The following is a 16,825-nucleotide window of genomic DNA, read 5'->3' as shown; positions in this document are numbered from 1 at the left end:
CATTTGTTGGTTGGACCACGAGTGAACACTTAACCTAAGCTAGACAAATCAGATTCCTCTCTTGGGAACTGAAGCAGTCAATTGTGGGGAGTCATGTAGACTCCAGAACTAGTACAGCTGATGGATGAGCTGAGGAAACATACGGAGAAGTACAGAGAGATATACAAAGAAGAAGCCATTTAGCTTTAGTCTATGTGAAAATGAAGGAAATGGACTTGTTCCTGATGATATTTGCAGTTCCATTAGGCCTAGCCATGCTAATTTCCTGTCCTTGAAGTCTATGCAGTCTACACACCCAATCATTAGAACTCACCTTTTCTTACACTAGCACGAGTGCCTCTCTTTTCCTTGCAGCCCAAAGAGACTATTCTAGGATAAAGGCAATGTTGTCCCTTTATAAGGTAAAACACACTTCTTTAAAAACTCGAGGGCTTCCCTGGTGGTGCAGTGGTTGGGGGTCTGCCTGCCGATGCAGGGGACGTGGGTTCGTGCCCCGGTCTAGGAGGATCCCACATGCCGCAGAGCGGCTGAGCCCGTGAGCCATGGCCGATGAGCCTGCGCGTCCGGAGCCTGTGCTCCGCAACGGGAGAGGCCACAACAGTGGGAGGCCCACGTACCGCAAAAAAAAAAAAAAAAAAAAAAAACCAAACTCGGATGGTTTTCTTACAAATGAGCTTATATACTCAAAACGCACCCATACCTCAGTTAACTAGTAAGCACAAATCAGTAAGACCAGTTATGAAGCAGAGTATCAACAAACTAGTTGAGAAACTTTTTTCCCCCATGTTTTCTTGAATATTTTGTCATTATACGGAAAGGCTCAAAATGTTTGATTTGCAACAGCATCTGGAAGTTCTCAAAAAAATTGTATTATATGATCATGTAGTTTCTAAAGGGATATTGAGGACCTAAGGATGGGTGGGGTTAGAGGACTTACACTGAGCTAATTAAAGAAACAGAGAAGGCAATTCCCTGGCGGTCCAGTTGTTAGGACTTCACACGTCTACTGCTGAGGGTCTGGGTTCAATCCCTGGTCGGGGAACTAAGCCACATGGTGTGGCCAAAAAGAAAAAAGAAAGACAATTGTAAAAAAAATAAACAGGGAAAAGCTATCTGAGAGTATATAATTATAAATGTCTATTATCCCCATCAGTAAAGTGGGGATAATAATGTACCCACTTCATATCATTGATCCAAGTATTAAATGAAGTAGTGCATGCAAATTCTTTGCCTGCTGCCTGGCATACAGATTAAAATCCATAAATGTTTTATTAGCTACAATGATTATGAAAATGTGACAAAAGTTGGTGCTGGAGCCAGATTTTAAAGGAAAATGAGAGGGGGTATAGCTCAGTGGTAGAGCATTTGACTGCAGATCAAGAGGTCCCCGGTTCAAATCCGGGTGCCCCCTTGTCTACTTTTCTGGGCTTCCCTGGTGGTGCAGTGGTTAAGAATCCACCTGCCAATGCAGGGGACATGGGTTCAAGCCCTGGTTCAGGAAGATCCCACATGCCACGGAGCAACTAAGCCCGCGTGCCACAACTACTGAGCCCACGTGCCACAACTACTGAAGCCCGTGCGCCTAGAGCCCATGCTCCGCAACAAGAGAAGCCACCGCAATGAGAAGCCCGTGCACCGCAAAGAAGAGTAGCCTCCGCTCGCCGCAACTATAGAAAGCCCACGCGCAGCAACAAAGATGCAAAGCAGCCATAAATAAATAAATAAAATTTATTTTTTAAAAAAGGAAAATGCTCTAAAATTAAATTAAAATTAAAGTAAATGCTCTGATAGCTACTCAGTAGCTTTGTGAGGGTAGGTACTGGGTCTTGATTGCTGTGGTTTTCATAGAGCTTAGTGCCTATTTGATAAGTAATTTTTGAATAATTACTGAGCCCTCAGCATGGTCATCACAGACTGAAAAGGAGTTTGAAAGCTTTGGAAAGTAAAATGGTGATTTTGAAGAGGATTCTAATTCTGGGGTAGAAGTATTGAAAAGTAGGTAGATGAGAAGGGTGGAGAGGAGGGGTTCATGGACTTAGAAGGTCAACATGAACATCCACAAATTCTTAAATTTTTTTCCAGAGTTTAAAGTCATGAGCTTAGTCAAGAAATTCTAACATGATATGGGTTGAATTGCACCATCCCCCCAAATTTATATGTTGAAATCCTAACCTCCAGTACCTCAGAATGTGACCTTAGTTGGAAACAGGGCCATTTCAGATATGGTTAAGATGAGGACTACAATAGCCAAGACATGGAAGCAAACTAAATGTCCATCTACAGATGAATGGCTAAAGAAGATGTGTTTTTTATATATATATATATATATATATATATATATATATATATACACACACACAGTGGATTTTTACCCAGCCATAAAAAAGAATGAAATAATGGTATTTGCAGCAACATAGATGGACCTAGATATGATCACACTAAGAGAAGTAAGTCAGACAGAGAAAGACAAATATCATATGATCTCACTTATATGTGTAATCTAAAAAATTGATACAAGTGAACTTATTTACAAAACAGAAATAGACTCAGACACAGAAAACAATCCTATGGTTACCAAAGGGGAAAGGGGGGGCAAGGATAAATTAGGAATTTGGGATTAATAGATCTACACTACTATATATAATATAAAATAGATAAGCAACAAGGACCTACTGTATAGCACAGGGACCTATATTCATTTTTTTTCTTTTTTAAAACTCCAGAGCGCAGGCTCAGTAGTTGTGGCGCACGGGCTTAGTTGCTCCATGGTATGTGGGATCCTCCCGGACCAGGGCTCGAAACCAGGTCCCCTGCATTGGCAGGCAGATTCTTAACCACTGCACCACCAGGGAAGCCCCAGGACCTATATTCAATATCTTGTAATAACTTATGGAATCACTTTGCTGTACACTTTGCTGTTACAGAAACATTGTAAATCAACTACACCTCAATTTAAAAAAAAAAAGATGAGGTCAAACTGGAGAAGGGTGGGCTTCGAATCCAGTACCTCTAGTGTCCTTATAAAAAAACTGGACATAGATAAGCACACAGGGAGAATGTCATGTGAAGATGAAGGCAGAGATCAAGGTGGTGATCCTATAAGCCACGAACACCAAAGATGGCCAGCAAACCACCAGCTAGCGGAGAGGCCTGGAACAAATTCTCTCTCACAGCCCTCAGAGGGAACCAACTCTGCTCAAACCTTGATTTTGGACATCCAGCCTCCAGAACTGTGATACAATGAATTTCTGTTGGTTAAGCCACCCATTTTGTGGTACTTTGTTACCACATTAGTTTGCTAAGCAGCTCTAGCAAACTAATGTATGAAGCAAACAAATCCAAAAATGCTGCCCCTCGGGCTCTCCCAGTGGTAATTTCTGCCCAAGCCCAGATAATTAGATCTATAGGTGCTTGCCCCAAACCACTTCTGTTACAACAGCTCCTGCCAAGTATGCTTCCAAGCAGCAGGCAGAATGATGTGGAAAGCCCTTGACCTATTAGTCCCAAGGAACACAGTAGTTTTAAGTCCAATCAACTACAACCATGCAATTAAAAAAAAAAATCCTGCTTAGGTCTGAAGAGCTTTAAAAAAGTTTGCAATTTAGCTATTTCATCCTAACACTATTTTAATAAGTAATAATAATTGCTAAAAATTGATTGATTATTATGGGTTAGGGAGTTTGCTAAACACTTTACAAACATCATTTCTTTAATCCTCTCAACAGCCTTAGGAGATAAGTACTATTATTTACATTTTATCAAGGAAGAAACTGAGACTCAGAGAATTAGCTTGTCTACAGATCCATAGCTAGCCGGTAATGGAGCTGACCTCAGACCCGAGGTGGCCTGAGCCCAGAGTCCATGATCTTTGTTACCACGCTCCTCTGTCTCCTGAGGGTACTGGGCCTCCATGCAGAGAAAGCTTATGGAACATTAGATCCCTCACCTTGTCTGACTTAGTCTCCTTGTAATTGACATAAAAGCTACTGCTTGTTCTGCCTGCATTTTCAAGCTCAAATTGAAAAAAAAGTGACTGGCATATAGTAAGTGCTCAGTAAGTGTTAGCTATTATTGCTATTAATATTGCATTGTATGTGTTTCTCTCTGGCAAAGGAGGTGAATCCCTAGTCTATTGCTAACAATGAGTACTTAGAAGTGTTCCTGAATGAACAAGATGAGTGGAGTAGGGGCTTGGAAAGTAAAGTTGATCTAGAAAAAAAAATGAGAAGTGAGGGTACGGAGCTTAGGGCTGGGGGAGGGGGTGAGGGACAGAGAAAGCAGTTGGCAGAAGGCCAGATACCACTTTGCCTTTGGTATGGCTGCCCCTGGGGGTTCAGAGGTGGGGGCTGTGTAGCCTTTCTGCTCCTGATTGGTCAGCTCACCTAGCTTTATCCTGTATTTTCTCCCCTTTATGGTGTTGGGGAGGCTGCAGCTTGTGGTTACATAAAGCTTTCTGGAATTCTTCCAGGAAGAGGAGAAGTGCCTGAGGTGCTGACAAACAGAGGTTCCGGGGGTGAAGAAGTGTGTAAAAGTGATTGTGTACCGTCCATCTGCGTCATGGTGAGGCCGGAGGGCATTGGAATCAGGCAGATTTAGGTGGAAGTCCCAGCTCTCCCATTTTAGTAACTGTGTGACTTACCTCCCTGAGTCTGATTTTCTCTTTTATAATAAGGGGGATAATGGTACCTACTGCATAAGCATTTAAAAGCCTAGTACAATGCCTAATAAATTATAGCGGTTATTATTGTTATTGTTTTAAGTGTTAGGGTTTAATATCCTCTCTGCCTGAACGTATGAATTCCCAAGTCTCCTCCTCTCCCTCCTGTTCCCTCAGTCCTGAAAATTTGAGACAAATTCCTCCAAGTGCCCCTTGATACCTTTGCTTTCCCCTGGTCCTTCCAGTGGGGCCAGGCCTTCAGGGACCCTTGGGCAGCCCTAGGACAGTGGAAAGCATCTCTCCATGACTCTGGGATGGTCCTTTTTTCCCCACAGCCTAGGAAGGGTTGATAAAAGCCTTATCTGAGTCACATTCCATTACAGGATTAAATCAGACTTGCTCTGGGGCCTTCTGTCTGCTACCCCAGGCTTGATGCTGGCAGCTCCTTGTTATTGCCTTTGGCCCAATCTGAGGTCATCACACTTCTTTGGGCCCAAGGGACCCTCAGAGGCAGAGGCTGAGGAGAGGCTCTGGCAGCCATTTGGGATCAATTTCAAGTAGCAAGGACTGACTAAGCATGGAGCCAACAACTAGGCACTTACTAGGCACCTTGGGTTGCAGACTGGGAGAAAGGATGCTCACCCAGTCATCTCCAACCTGAGGAAAGAAATGACAGGCTCCATGAGGGCAGTCAATAGGGATGCAGGAGATTAGCAAACGAGAGGTAATGGGGCAAAGGTATCATCATGTAATTGTAGAGTTATGGGGCAAAGGAATAATTATGTGATTGCAGGTGAGTTGCTAAATTTCTCTGAGACTTAGTTTTTTCAACTCTGAGCTGGGAACATTAGCATTTACTGCAAAAAGTTAATTTAGTTAGAAATGTATGAGTTAAAACAACTAGGTTTTAGAGATAAACCTGAGTTTGGATTCTGGCTTGGCCCCCACTGACCTTGTGCCACACTGTTAACTTCTCAGACCCTGTTTCCTCATGGGTAAAAAGGAGGAAATAACACTTCCCTCCCAGGGTTGTACGGGTTAGAGAAATTTAGGCACAGCAGTTAGCACTTACTAAGGCAAGTGCACTAGGGCAAGTGCGTACCCCCGTCCCCTGGCCCCTAGTGCTGCTCAACGAATGGGCACTCATGAGTCTTCTTCAGACGGTGTAGGTGGGAGTGGATTTAGCCTTCTTGTCTACCTTCTCAAATTAGAGAGGCAGCAGAGAAGATGCATTTCTCTTACCCAGCTTGCGAGTGTTGGGGGGGGCGTGGGGGGAAGGTGTTAGAGGATGGTATGCATGTCTCTGTGTGTCCCCTGGCAGAAAGAGCTGGGACTGAGCCAGATGCCTCCTCAGCATGAGGTCAACACCGTGGAGATATGTTTACCGGACTTGGGTCAGCTTGGGACCAGCCTCAGCTTGGAGGGCAAAGCAGAAAGGAAGGGAGAAAGGGGGATTTCATTAGCCTCCAACAACCAGGTGGGCCTTGGAGTAGGGAGGTGCAAACTGTGAGCTGTCTGAGAGGCTATCCAAAGACAGGGAAGGCCTAAATGCTCAGCACCAGGCTGCCCCAGCGAGGGCTCCTTCCTGAGTCTGAGGTGCCAGCTCAGGATTCCCAGCTTGTACTTCACCCTCTCTCTGCCCAGATCTTTCATCTTCCTGGGTCCCTTCTTCTCCCTTACTTCTTGTTTTTATTTGCCACCACTCTGTAATTTTATTGTGATTGATCCTTTCCTGACCTGGACCCAGCAGGTAATCTGGCAAGTGTGAAGGGACACCGGAACCCTTGCCTGTTGGAAATGCAGCAACCTTTGTGTAATGACTGTCTGCGTGGCATGATCTCACCTCATCCTCAGAACAACTTTATGAGTGAGCTTCTCTTAGTACCCTCCTATTCCAGTTGAGGAAACTCTCATTCTATGAGATAAAACAAACTTGCTCATGGTTACTTGACTAGCAAGTGGCTGAAGCAGGACTTGTTCAAAGACTGATTGACTTTTCTATTCCAACTCCAGATAAAGAGCATTCTCGGGTCTGAGCTGTGCTTTCTACACTCATGGACCCTGGGGAAGTGTGAGAACGGAGCTGTTTTCTCAGGAGGGCCCGCAAACTCAGTGGAGTGGCCACTGTGCCGCCTGAAACAGTGGGCTGGTAGAGGGTCCTCTGAGGTCTTCCTCAGGGGGCAGGAGCCAGGCACTGAGCTCACAGGAGGGGGTATGCTGAAAGTGAAGATTGTTCCATCCAAGTTTTAAAGGGAAGCCCAGAGGTTCCTGGAGAACATAAGTAAAATAAAACAAAAATGGGGGAGGCAGTAGGTTACTTTGAAATGATGCCAGTAGATGCCCCCTGCTACAGCAGTGTTTAGGCACATGAGCCTTGGAGTCTGGCAGATCTGGGTTTGAGTGCCACATTGGCACCTCCTTCTGTGGGTGACCTTTTGCAAGGCATTTAAATTCTTGAAGCCTCAGTTTCTTCATTTGTAAAATGGAGATGATAGTGGTACTTTGTTGTGAGGATCAAATGATATCATGTTTCATAAAGCTCATAGCCTAATACCTGAACCTCAGTCAATTAAAAAAAAAAAGGTATTGGTAATAGAACTGGATTAAGAGTAAACACCTGTCAGAAATGTTCTTTACCTTGATCTGGGTGGTGGTTTTATGAGTGTGTGCATATGTAAAAAAAAAAAACCCTGAATTGTACACTTAAGATCAAATTACTTTTCACGCGTGAAAATGGGTACTTTTCACATTTTATTGTATGTATCTTATACCTTAACAAAAAAAACAAGAGGAGGGCTTCCCTGGTGGCGCAGTGGTTGAGAATCTGCCTGCCGATGCAGGGGACACGGGTTCGTGCCCCGGTCCGGGACAGCGCAAAAAAAAAAAAAACAAAAAACAAGAGGAAGAAAAACAAAAGGAAGCTCTTGTAAGTCAGGGTTGGTAAAGTGAAAGGGTTCAAATTTAAAAAAGTAAATTGCAGGCCAAAATGTAGGAAAAATGTAATACGGAGGTATGTCAGGAAGTTAATTAATAAAAACATGTTTTCCCCCCTTGGATTTTGTAATGCTTATGGGATTTGTCAGTTTTTTTTTTTTTTTGGCCGCACTACGCGGCATGCGGATCTTAGTTCCCCAATCTGGGATTGAACCAGCGCCCCCTGCAATGGCAGCGTGGAGTCTTAAACCACTGGATTGCCAAGGAAATCCCTGTCATTTTCTTTTAATGTGTAATTCTGTATGATTTCTTTTATTATCCTAAGTAAGTATTCACTTTTGTAGTGAAAAAAATGTGAATGACCCCCTCTTCGGTAGTGCTTCGCAGTGGGACCCTCTTGGGATAGGAGAGAAAGCAGGAGTTGCTAGGTTGGATAAGGACAGAGCCACCCCCCTCCTGCCCTCCTCCCTCAGCTGGTTGGAACCAATGAACAGCCTGGGTGTGGGGTCCTGTGGTTGTCCTGAGGGAATACTGCCTGATGGGAAGCCTGCTGTGATCAGGCTTAGCTCTTTGCCCCTGCAGAAGGAGCTCCCACTGTATCATCTTCCCCATCACAAAGAGAATGAGCAACACAGTGATATCAGCCCAGTCAATTCTCCCTCCTCCTAACAGTTCTCAGCATTGACCTTGGAGGTGAGGCATCCTTAGGGGGACCTTATTGAGTAATACGGATAAAGAACACTGAGGAGGGGGGGTTCCCAGGCTCTGAGCCCCCGATGAGCAGGGCTGGTAGCGAGGCGTCCCATTACATCCTGGAGCTATTACCTTGGGGAAATGGAATTGGACAAGCCTGCCTTCCCATTATGCAAAGAAAGGGCTTTTCAAGTAAATTTCCATTTAAGTATGAGCTGAGATCAGTGAAGATGGGGCCATAATAGCTTAGATGGTCATCGCAGCTATTAAAAATACATTTTTTACCATGTGCTCAGGCTGCCTTGTCATCTTCATATCATTCATCCCCAGAAGACTGTGACTCAACCTTTTGCAAGCTTCTGGGAGGCAGGTTAATGTGCATCTGTATTTTCAACTTTTTAATTCTTTGACATACACAGTGGATGAAATTTACATGCTTGACACAGCCCATGGATGTATTCAGAATGTGATAAAAAGTCGGTCCAGGATGGAGATGGAGATGGGTGGTGGGTGGTAAGTAAAGCACTTCACTCACTGGTCATTGCCTGCAATGCTGGGCTTGCCTCTCTCTTTAGACCATCTCGTGCTGCCATTCCCTGCGTAGGACCTCAGACAAGCCCAGTTCCATTTTTAGCTCAAGGCCTTCAAATGGTGGTCTCTGGTGCCTGGACACTCTTCCCCCATGCTCTACCAGGCTGACCCCTACTTATTCTCCAGGTCTCAGCTTGAACCTATGTCTCCAAGGAAGCCTCCCCTGACCCACTCCCCACACCCAGACCAGGTTAGGGCCTTCAACTGGATTTCTGTCTTTGAATAACAAACTGCCCTTAACCATTTGCTCATGATTCTGCAGTTTGACTGGGCTCAGTCTTGCCTGGATGACCTCTGCAGCTGCTGTCAGTTGTTGGGTTGACTGGCTGCTAGCTGTTCCTAGGTAGCCTTGCTCATTGTAAGGAGCCTCAGCCAAAATGATGGAAACAGCTGGGACAGCTAGAATGCCTGAGACAGCTAGGAGGCTAACCTGGGGCTTCCTTACATGGTGGCTTCAGGGCAGCAAGAGGGTGAGAGTAGAAGCTGTAAGGTCCCTTGATGCCTTCCTCCAACTCTCAAGCATTGGAAACTGGGCTTTCAGGGCAGGTGGCCCTCAGAGTACATCCCTTCAAGGTCCCCAGAATCCATATAATGTCACTTCTACTGCATTTGTTTTACCAATAGGTTAAAGAAAGTCATAGGGCCAGCACAAATTCAACGGCAGAGAAATAGACTTACTTCCTGATGAAAAGTCACCTTGCAAAATGACATGTATCCAGGGATAGAAGGACTTACAGCCATCTTTGGCCATAGTCTAGCACAGGTCTATTTCCCTAAGTGTTTCCTTCACTGCTCTTATAACTGTTGTTGACTAATTCCTTGTATGATTGTTTCTTTGTCATTTTTATCTCCCACTAGACAACACGGTCCATGAATGTAGGGACTGACAATCTTGTTCATCACTCTATTCCCAGAGCTTGGCTCATAGTGGAAACTTAAGTAAGTTGTTAAATGAACAGATGGATGAATGAATGAATAAATAAGGCTCCAGGAGTCCCAAAGTTGCAGCATAAGGCTTTGGAGATAGTCCCGGGTTTGAAATCTAGTTCTATCACTTCGTAGGTGTTTGACCTTAGGCAAGTTGCTTGATCGCTGAGCCTCAGTTTCTTTATCTTTAGAGATTAAAATAAACCACACCTGGGGACTTCCCTGGTGGTGCAGTGGTTGGGACTCCACACTCCCAATGTAGGGGGCCCGGTTTCGATCCCTGGTCAGGGAAATGGATTCCACGTGCATGCTGCAGCTAGGAGTTTGCATGCCACAACTAAGGAGCCCGCCTGCCGCAACTAAGACCTGGCGCAGCCAAATAAATAAATAAAATAAATATTTTTTAAAAATAGGGACTTCCCTGGTGGCACAGAGATTAAGAATCCGCCTGCCAATGCAGGGGACATGGGTTTGAGCCCTGGTCTGGGAAGATCCCACATGCCGTGGAGCAACTAAGCCTGTGCGCCACAACTACTGAGCCCACGTGCCACAACTACTGAAGCCCGCGCGCTTAGAGCCTGTGCTCCACACCAAGAGAAGCCACCGCAAGGAGAAGCCTGTGCACCACAACGAAGAGTAGCCCCCGCTCGCCGCAACTAGAGAAAGCCTGCGCGCAGCAACGAAGACCCAACGCAGCCATAAATAAATAAATAATTAATTAAAAACAAAAAAATAAACCACACCTCACAGTCTAATCCTAACCATGAGGGTTTCAACTCCACATTTGCTCTCTTCCCTTCTCTTTGTGACCCTCTTAGCTTTTCTTACTCAAGAGGTGAGGGCTAGTTTCCTTGTTTTATTAAGGGCCTTCCCCCAACTCCCAAGCATTGGAAACTGGGCTGTCAGGGCAGGTGGCCCTCAGAGTACATTCCTTGAAGGTCACCAGGAGTCTATTCTATATAGACAATTGCCCCAACACTATTAGTTGCTGCAAACCAGTGGTTCTCAACTAGGAGTGATTCTGCCCCACAGGGGACATTTGGCAATGTCTGAGACATTTTTGTTTGTCACAGGCATTTCTGGTTGGGGAGGGGAATGCTACTGGCATCTAGAGGCTAGCAGCTAGGGATGTTAAACATCTTAAAATGCACAGGACAGCCCTCTCCCAGCCCCAACAAAAAACTAAATGGCCCCAGATATCCATAGGGCTGAAACCCTGATGGGAACTGACTGTTCTTTCTGTCCTCACCAGTTTAGATGCAATAGATTCTTCCTGGTAGTAGTCAGCCCTCACCCTTCTTTAGCTCTGGTGTCTGGTGGTGGCCACAGTTCTCCCATTCCTGGACCACACAGCTTTTGAGCAATAGCTTTTCTGCTTAGGCAGTTTGAAGAGAAGGGAGGGAGGAAATGGCTCTATCTGTTGGCCGGAGCTAGGATCACAGCAGGAGAAGACAATGGAGTATTTTCTGGGAAAGGCCTCAGGTGTGTCAACCTTCACTGTATTACAAACCCCTAGGGCAGCTGGAGAATGTTAGTTGGGACAGCACATGACTGGATAAAGTTGTTACTGAAGCTGTCGTGTGTGACAAGCTTGGGGTTAGGGCCTAGAGTTGTATTCAGCAACTTCTTATTCTTTCTTCTTTTTTAGAAATTATTTAAAAAATTATCCCAGGGGTCCAGACCCAGGAATGGAGATAATCCTAGAACTTCATTTTCTCAAAGGGGGTTAGTGTCCTAGGCGTAACAGCACACCAGCCAGGAAGGTGTTTGTAGCCACCTAGTGGGTGCTTATTAAACACTTGCCGAACTGAATCCAGAGTTTAGGAGAAACTGCACAAGCACACAGCTGCTTTTAATACCCCTGTTGGGAAGAAAATTTACTCTATCAAAGAAAGAGGAAGAAAAGGAGAGAGGAAGGGAAAGGTTTTAACCGATTACTGGGTACTTTATGTGTCATTTCTTCTGATCCTTACAACAACCTGTGTGGTCAATTACTGACCATTAGTATCATCACCCCCATTTTATAGATGGAGAGGTTTAGTGACTTGCATTAAGCCACTGCTGGTATATAATGGAACCACAATTTGAACCCAGGTCTCTATGACTCCAAAGGCCTATTTCCATTATACCACAGAATTCTTCCATCAGAGAAGAAATGATTTCAAAATAATAATAAAAATATAAACAACTATTTATTGACTTCCAACCATATGCCAAGGTCTGTGCTAAGGTTTCACATAGATTATCTCATTTAACCCTCACACAAACACTATCTCATTAAATTTTACCATGAGCCTGTAAGGTAGGTATTGTTCTTATTATTCTCATTTTGTAGATAAGGATACTGAAGTCCATAAGAATTAAGTATGTTGCTCTAGGTTTCATAGTTGTGAAATAGCAGAGTGCGGAAAGAAAAAAAAAGAGGGAATTCTTTAAAAGGAGGAGAATGGAAGAAAGAATGTACAGAGGGAGGAAAGGAAAAGAGAAAGAGCAAAGGGAAAGGAGGGGAGGAGGAAGGAAAGTGTCACTGGAGGGGATTCTAAAGAACTGGTAATCTCTTTGGTCTTGGCCACAGAAGAGGTGAGGAAGGGGATGTCATCACTGGGAAAGCATCACAGTAAGGTGCACACATTGTGTCGCCTCCCACCTTCGGAAGTCAACCTGTGGCAAATGTGGCTACCTGGCCAAGAGGAAGAGAAAGTATAATGGAGTGCCAAGGCTAAAAGACAAAATATCGCCTTGACCAGTGAATGAGGCACCTAAAAATTGTATGCTGTGGATTCAGGCATGGATTCTGTGAAGGAGCAACACCTAAACCCAAGAGGGCAGCTGTTGTAGCATACAGTTCATCTTATGGGTTTCAATGGTTAGTCATGCATTAAGTGTTCTGGTTTAAAAAAATTTTTTTAAATAAATAAATAAATAAAAATAAAGAACAGGTAATATTCTTTAAAAAAATTTTTTTATTGGCGTATAGTTGATTTACAATGTTGTGTTTGTTTTAGGTGTACAGCAAAGTGAATCAGTTATACATACACATATATCCACTTTTTTCGATTCTTTTCCTATATAGGCCATTACAGAGTATTGAGTAGAGTTCCCTGTGCTATATGGCAGGTTCTTATTAGTAGCTATCTGTTTTATATATAGTAGTGTGTATATGTCAATCTCAATCTCCCAACTAATCCCTTCCCCCCTTATCCCCTGGTGACCATAAGTTTGTTTTCTACATTTGTGACTCTACTTCTGTTTTGTAAGTCAGTTCATTTTTGTACCCTTTTTTTAGATTCCACATATAAGCGATATCATATGATATTTGTCTTTCTGTGTCTGACTTACTTCACTCAGTGTGACAATCTCTAGGTCCATCCATGTTGCTGCAAATGGCATTATTTTGTTCTTTTTTATGACTAATTTATTCCATTGTATATATGTACCACATCCTCTTTATCCATTCCTCTGTCGATGGACATTTAGGTTGCTTAGGGACTGGTAATGTTCTATTCTTAATCGAAGTAGTGGGTCATGGGTGCTCTTTTAATTTCCTCCCTTCCTCCCTCCCTCCCTCCCTTTCTTCCTTCCTTCCTTCCCTCCCTTTCTTTTTTGGCTGCGCCGGGTCTTCATTGCAGCATGCTGGATCTTTTAGTTGGGGCATGCAAACTCTCAGTTGTGGCATGCATGTGGGATCTAGTTCCCTGACCAGGGATCGAACTCGGGTCTCTGCATTGGGAGCACAGAGTCTTACCCACTGGACCACCAGGGAAGTCCCTTAGTATTATTCTTTAAACTGTTCTTATATAGTGTATGTTATGTACTAAGCATACTTACATACTGTATCTGATATAAATGTATCATACTTGTAAAATAGGGTTAATGATACCTGCTTTGCAGGGTTGTCATGCAAATTAGTGATCTGATATGTAAAGATCCCAGCAGAGAGTAAGTGTTCAAGAATATCTTACATGGGGCTTCCCTGGTGGCGCAGTGGTTGAGAGTCCGCCTGCCGATGCAGGGCACACGGGTTCGTGCCCAGGTCCGGGAAGATCCCACATGCTGCGGAGCGGCTGGGCCCGTGAGCCACGGCCGATGAGCCTGCGCGTCCGCAACGGGAGAGGCCACAACAGTGAGAGGCCCGCATACCAAAAAAAAAAAAAGAATATCTTACATGTATCTAGTGCTCATTGTGTTAAAAATTGCTCTAAATATATTACATGGATTATCTCATTCAGTTCTTATCCCAACTGAATAGCAGGAAATATTGTTATGATCCTCATTTTATCATTGAATGACCTAAAGGACATAGAATAAATGATATTCTCAAGATCTTGGGAATACTGGTAATGGTGGAGTTAGGGCTTGAACCTAGGTAATATGGCTTAGGGCCCACATTCTACAGCTCTCCACTCAACTGCCTCCCAGGAAAGAACTCATTATTACCACCATTGTAGCCCTGGAGAGAGAAGAAATGTAAAAGGAGGACTGATGTCAGCTTGGAAATAAAACACCTTTGAACTGGGCTGAGATTGGTGGTGTTGGAAAGGCAAGGAAGTAAAGATCAGGAGTTCACAAAGGTGTTGGGTGGGGGGGGGGCGGGCCACATCATTAAAGGTGGTGATTATGGCTTTCATTTTTTAAACATTTAACAAATAAGATAATTATTAAAATATTTTCTCCTGATAAAAAGAAACAGATTGGGTCTTGAGTGAATGAAAGAATGAATGTGAGGTGGTTCTTGGTGATCAGAGGAACATGAAACAGTTTACAGTTGACTTCTGAACAACATGGGATGTAGGAGTGCCAGCCCCCACCCCCCAGTCAAAAATCTGAGTATAACTTCTTTTTTTTTTTGGCTGCATTGGGTCTTCATTGCCGCGCGTGGGCTTTCTCTAGTTGCAGAGAGCAGGGGCTATTCTTCGTTGCGGTGCGCGGGCTTCTCACTGCGGTGGCTTCTCTTGTTGCGGAGCACGGGCTCTAGGCGCACGGGCTTCAGTAGTTGTGGCACATGGGCTCAGTAGTTGTGGCTCACGGGCTCTAGAGCGCAGGCTCAGTAGTTGTGGCGCACGGGCTTAGTTGCTCCACGGCATGTGGGATCTTCCCAGACCAGGGAAGCCCACGTATATGTATTTATTGAAAAAAATCTGCATATAAGTGGATCTGCACAGTTCTAACCCATGTTGTTCAAGGGTCAGCTGTATTACTCAGCTGAACAGTGGAAGGCTCCGTGGTGGATTTGACTGTTATAGTGTTTTATTTTAAGTCATATATACTTTAAAAATCTACCCACAATGCGCTTCCCTCGTGGCTCAGTGGTTCAGAATCCCCCTGCCAAGGCAGGGGACACGGGTTCGATCCCTGGTCTGGGAAGATCTCACATGCCGTGGAGCAATTAAGCCCGAGCGCCACAACTACTGAGCCTGCGCTCTAGAGCCCGCAAGCCACAACTACTGAGCCTACGTGCCACAACTACTGAAGCCCATGCACCCAGAGCCTGTGCTCTGCAACAAGAGAAGCCACCACAATGAGAAGCCCGCGCACTGCAACAAAGAGTAGCCCCCGCTCGACGCAATTAGAGAAAATCCCGTGCGTAGCAACAAAGGCCCAATATAGCCAAAAATAAATAAATAAATAAATTTATTTTTTAAAAAATTGTGTGACAATTGTATCCAATTTATCTTTTCATTCATTGGGACAAAAGACTGGCTACACTAAAAATGTGTTGTTTGTAAATAAGTGCTTGCCAAGAGCATATTGAAATCATCTCTATTTTCTTGTTATTTAAAAACAAAACATAAAAACTATAAAATTACAATTATAAAAATGAACAATAACATTTTAAAGGGCAAATATAAGAATTCTAAACAAGTCATAAAAGCATTATCTATCTATAATGCCGTAAACAGTTACATTTCATTCTATGTGTCAGTATTTATTCAGTTTATATTCAGTATATATATACAAATATATATACATAGATACACATGAGTAGATGTATGATATACTGTAATTTTTGTATTTGCTAACAAATCATTTTTTCTTAAATTATAAATTTAAAACAAATACAAAGTGTGCAACACTTATGAAACAAGAAAAAAGTAGAATTTTTTTGCCTTCATGCACTGTATAGTATGTTGCGATAAAGATGACTTTAGAATACAATCTTTAATAATACATGTTAATCTAAACAACATGATTTACTTAAAATCACTTCTATATAACACCCAAAGAATGGGTTCAAAACATTCCCAAGGGAGTTGGTAAAACCATATATTACTATGAAAGGGTTAAAAACAAAACAAGGTTGAAAATGTTCATGTAGTGTTTAAGAACTCTGGGTTTTGGAGTCAGAGCTGGGTTATAATCTAAACATTCTCCTTGGAAGAGTGATGCAAACTCTCTGAGCTTTCGTTTTCTTCATCTGTAAAACTGGGATGATGCAATATCATAGAGCTGTTTTAATGGTTAAACCAGATTATGTATGTAAAAGTACAGAACCTGTCACAAGGTAAGCCCTCAATAAATGTTAGTTACCCTCCCCCCTCCCCCGGGGTGAGAAAAAGGTGGGTAAAGAGGAAGAATTCTCCACCTGTGGCAATACAACTTACTTCTTTAAGAAAAAATCTAGAGGATACCAGACATCCTTGCTACACACATACAACACTATGTCATAGCGGCACAGAATCTGCCCACGAACTACACTCTTATCTTTCGTCCAGTCACATCATTGTGCACTCTCTTGACCCTATTCCCAGCCCTAGCTTCCCAAGCCACCTTCCCAATCACTCATTCCTCTCTGCCCCGCCCAGAAGTCGTGGCTATCCCCCCTCTTGTTCTAACTTTCGCGCCCCACTAGTTCTTCGCCAATCGGAGAAGTAATTGCCTCTTCCCTCCCCGCCTCTTGCTGACGTTCCGAGAAGGAAGATTTCTGATTGGTTTTTCTGGAGCAAGAGCGTGCCAATAACAGACAGACTTTTTTGGTTAGGAGGGGCAGCTAGTATTTTCGCTGGTGATTGGCTGGGGTGGCCA

General features: G+C 43.8%; 1 non-coding gene across 1 annotated transcript; it reads left to right on the top strand.

Annotated features, from left to right (window-relative positions):
* The first annotated feature begins 1,339 nt into the window (after window positions 1–1,339).
* TRNAC-GCA (transfer RNA cysteine (anticodon GCA)) lies at window positions 1,340–1,411 on the top strand. Its single transcript has one exon. It is a non-coding gene; the product is annotated as a tRNA-Cys (tRNA).
* Window positions 1,412–16,825: the final 15,414 nt, after the last annotated feature.

Source organism: Physeter macrocephalus, chromosome 8 (assembly GCF_002837175.3).
Source record: "Physeter macrocephalus isolate SW-GA chromosome 8, ASM283717v5, whole genome shotgun sequence".
Lineage (NCBI taxonomy): Eukaryota > Metazoa > Chordata > Mammalia > Artiodactyla > Physeteridae > Physeter > Physeter macrocephalus.
The sequence above is the reverse complement of the archived record's forward strand: the minus strand, read 5'-3'. Positions and strand labels throughout refer to the sequence as shown.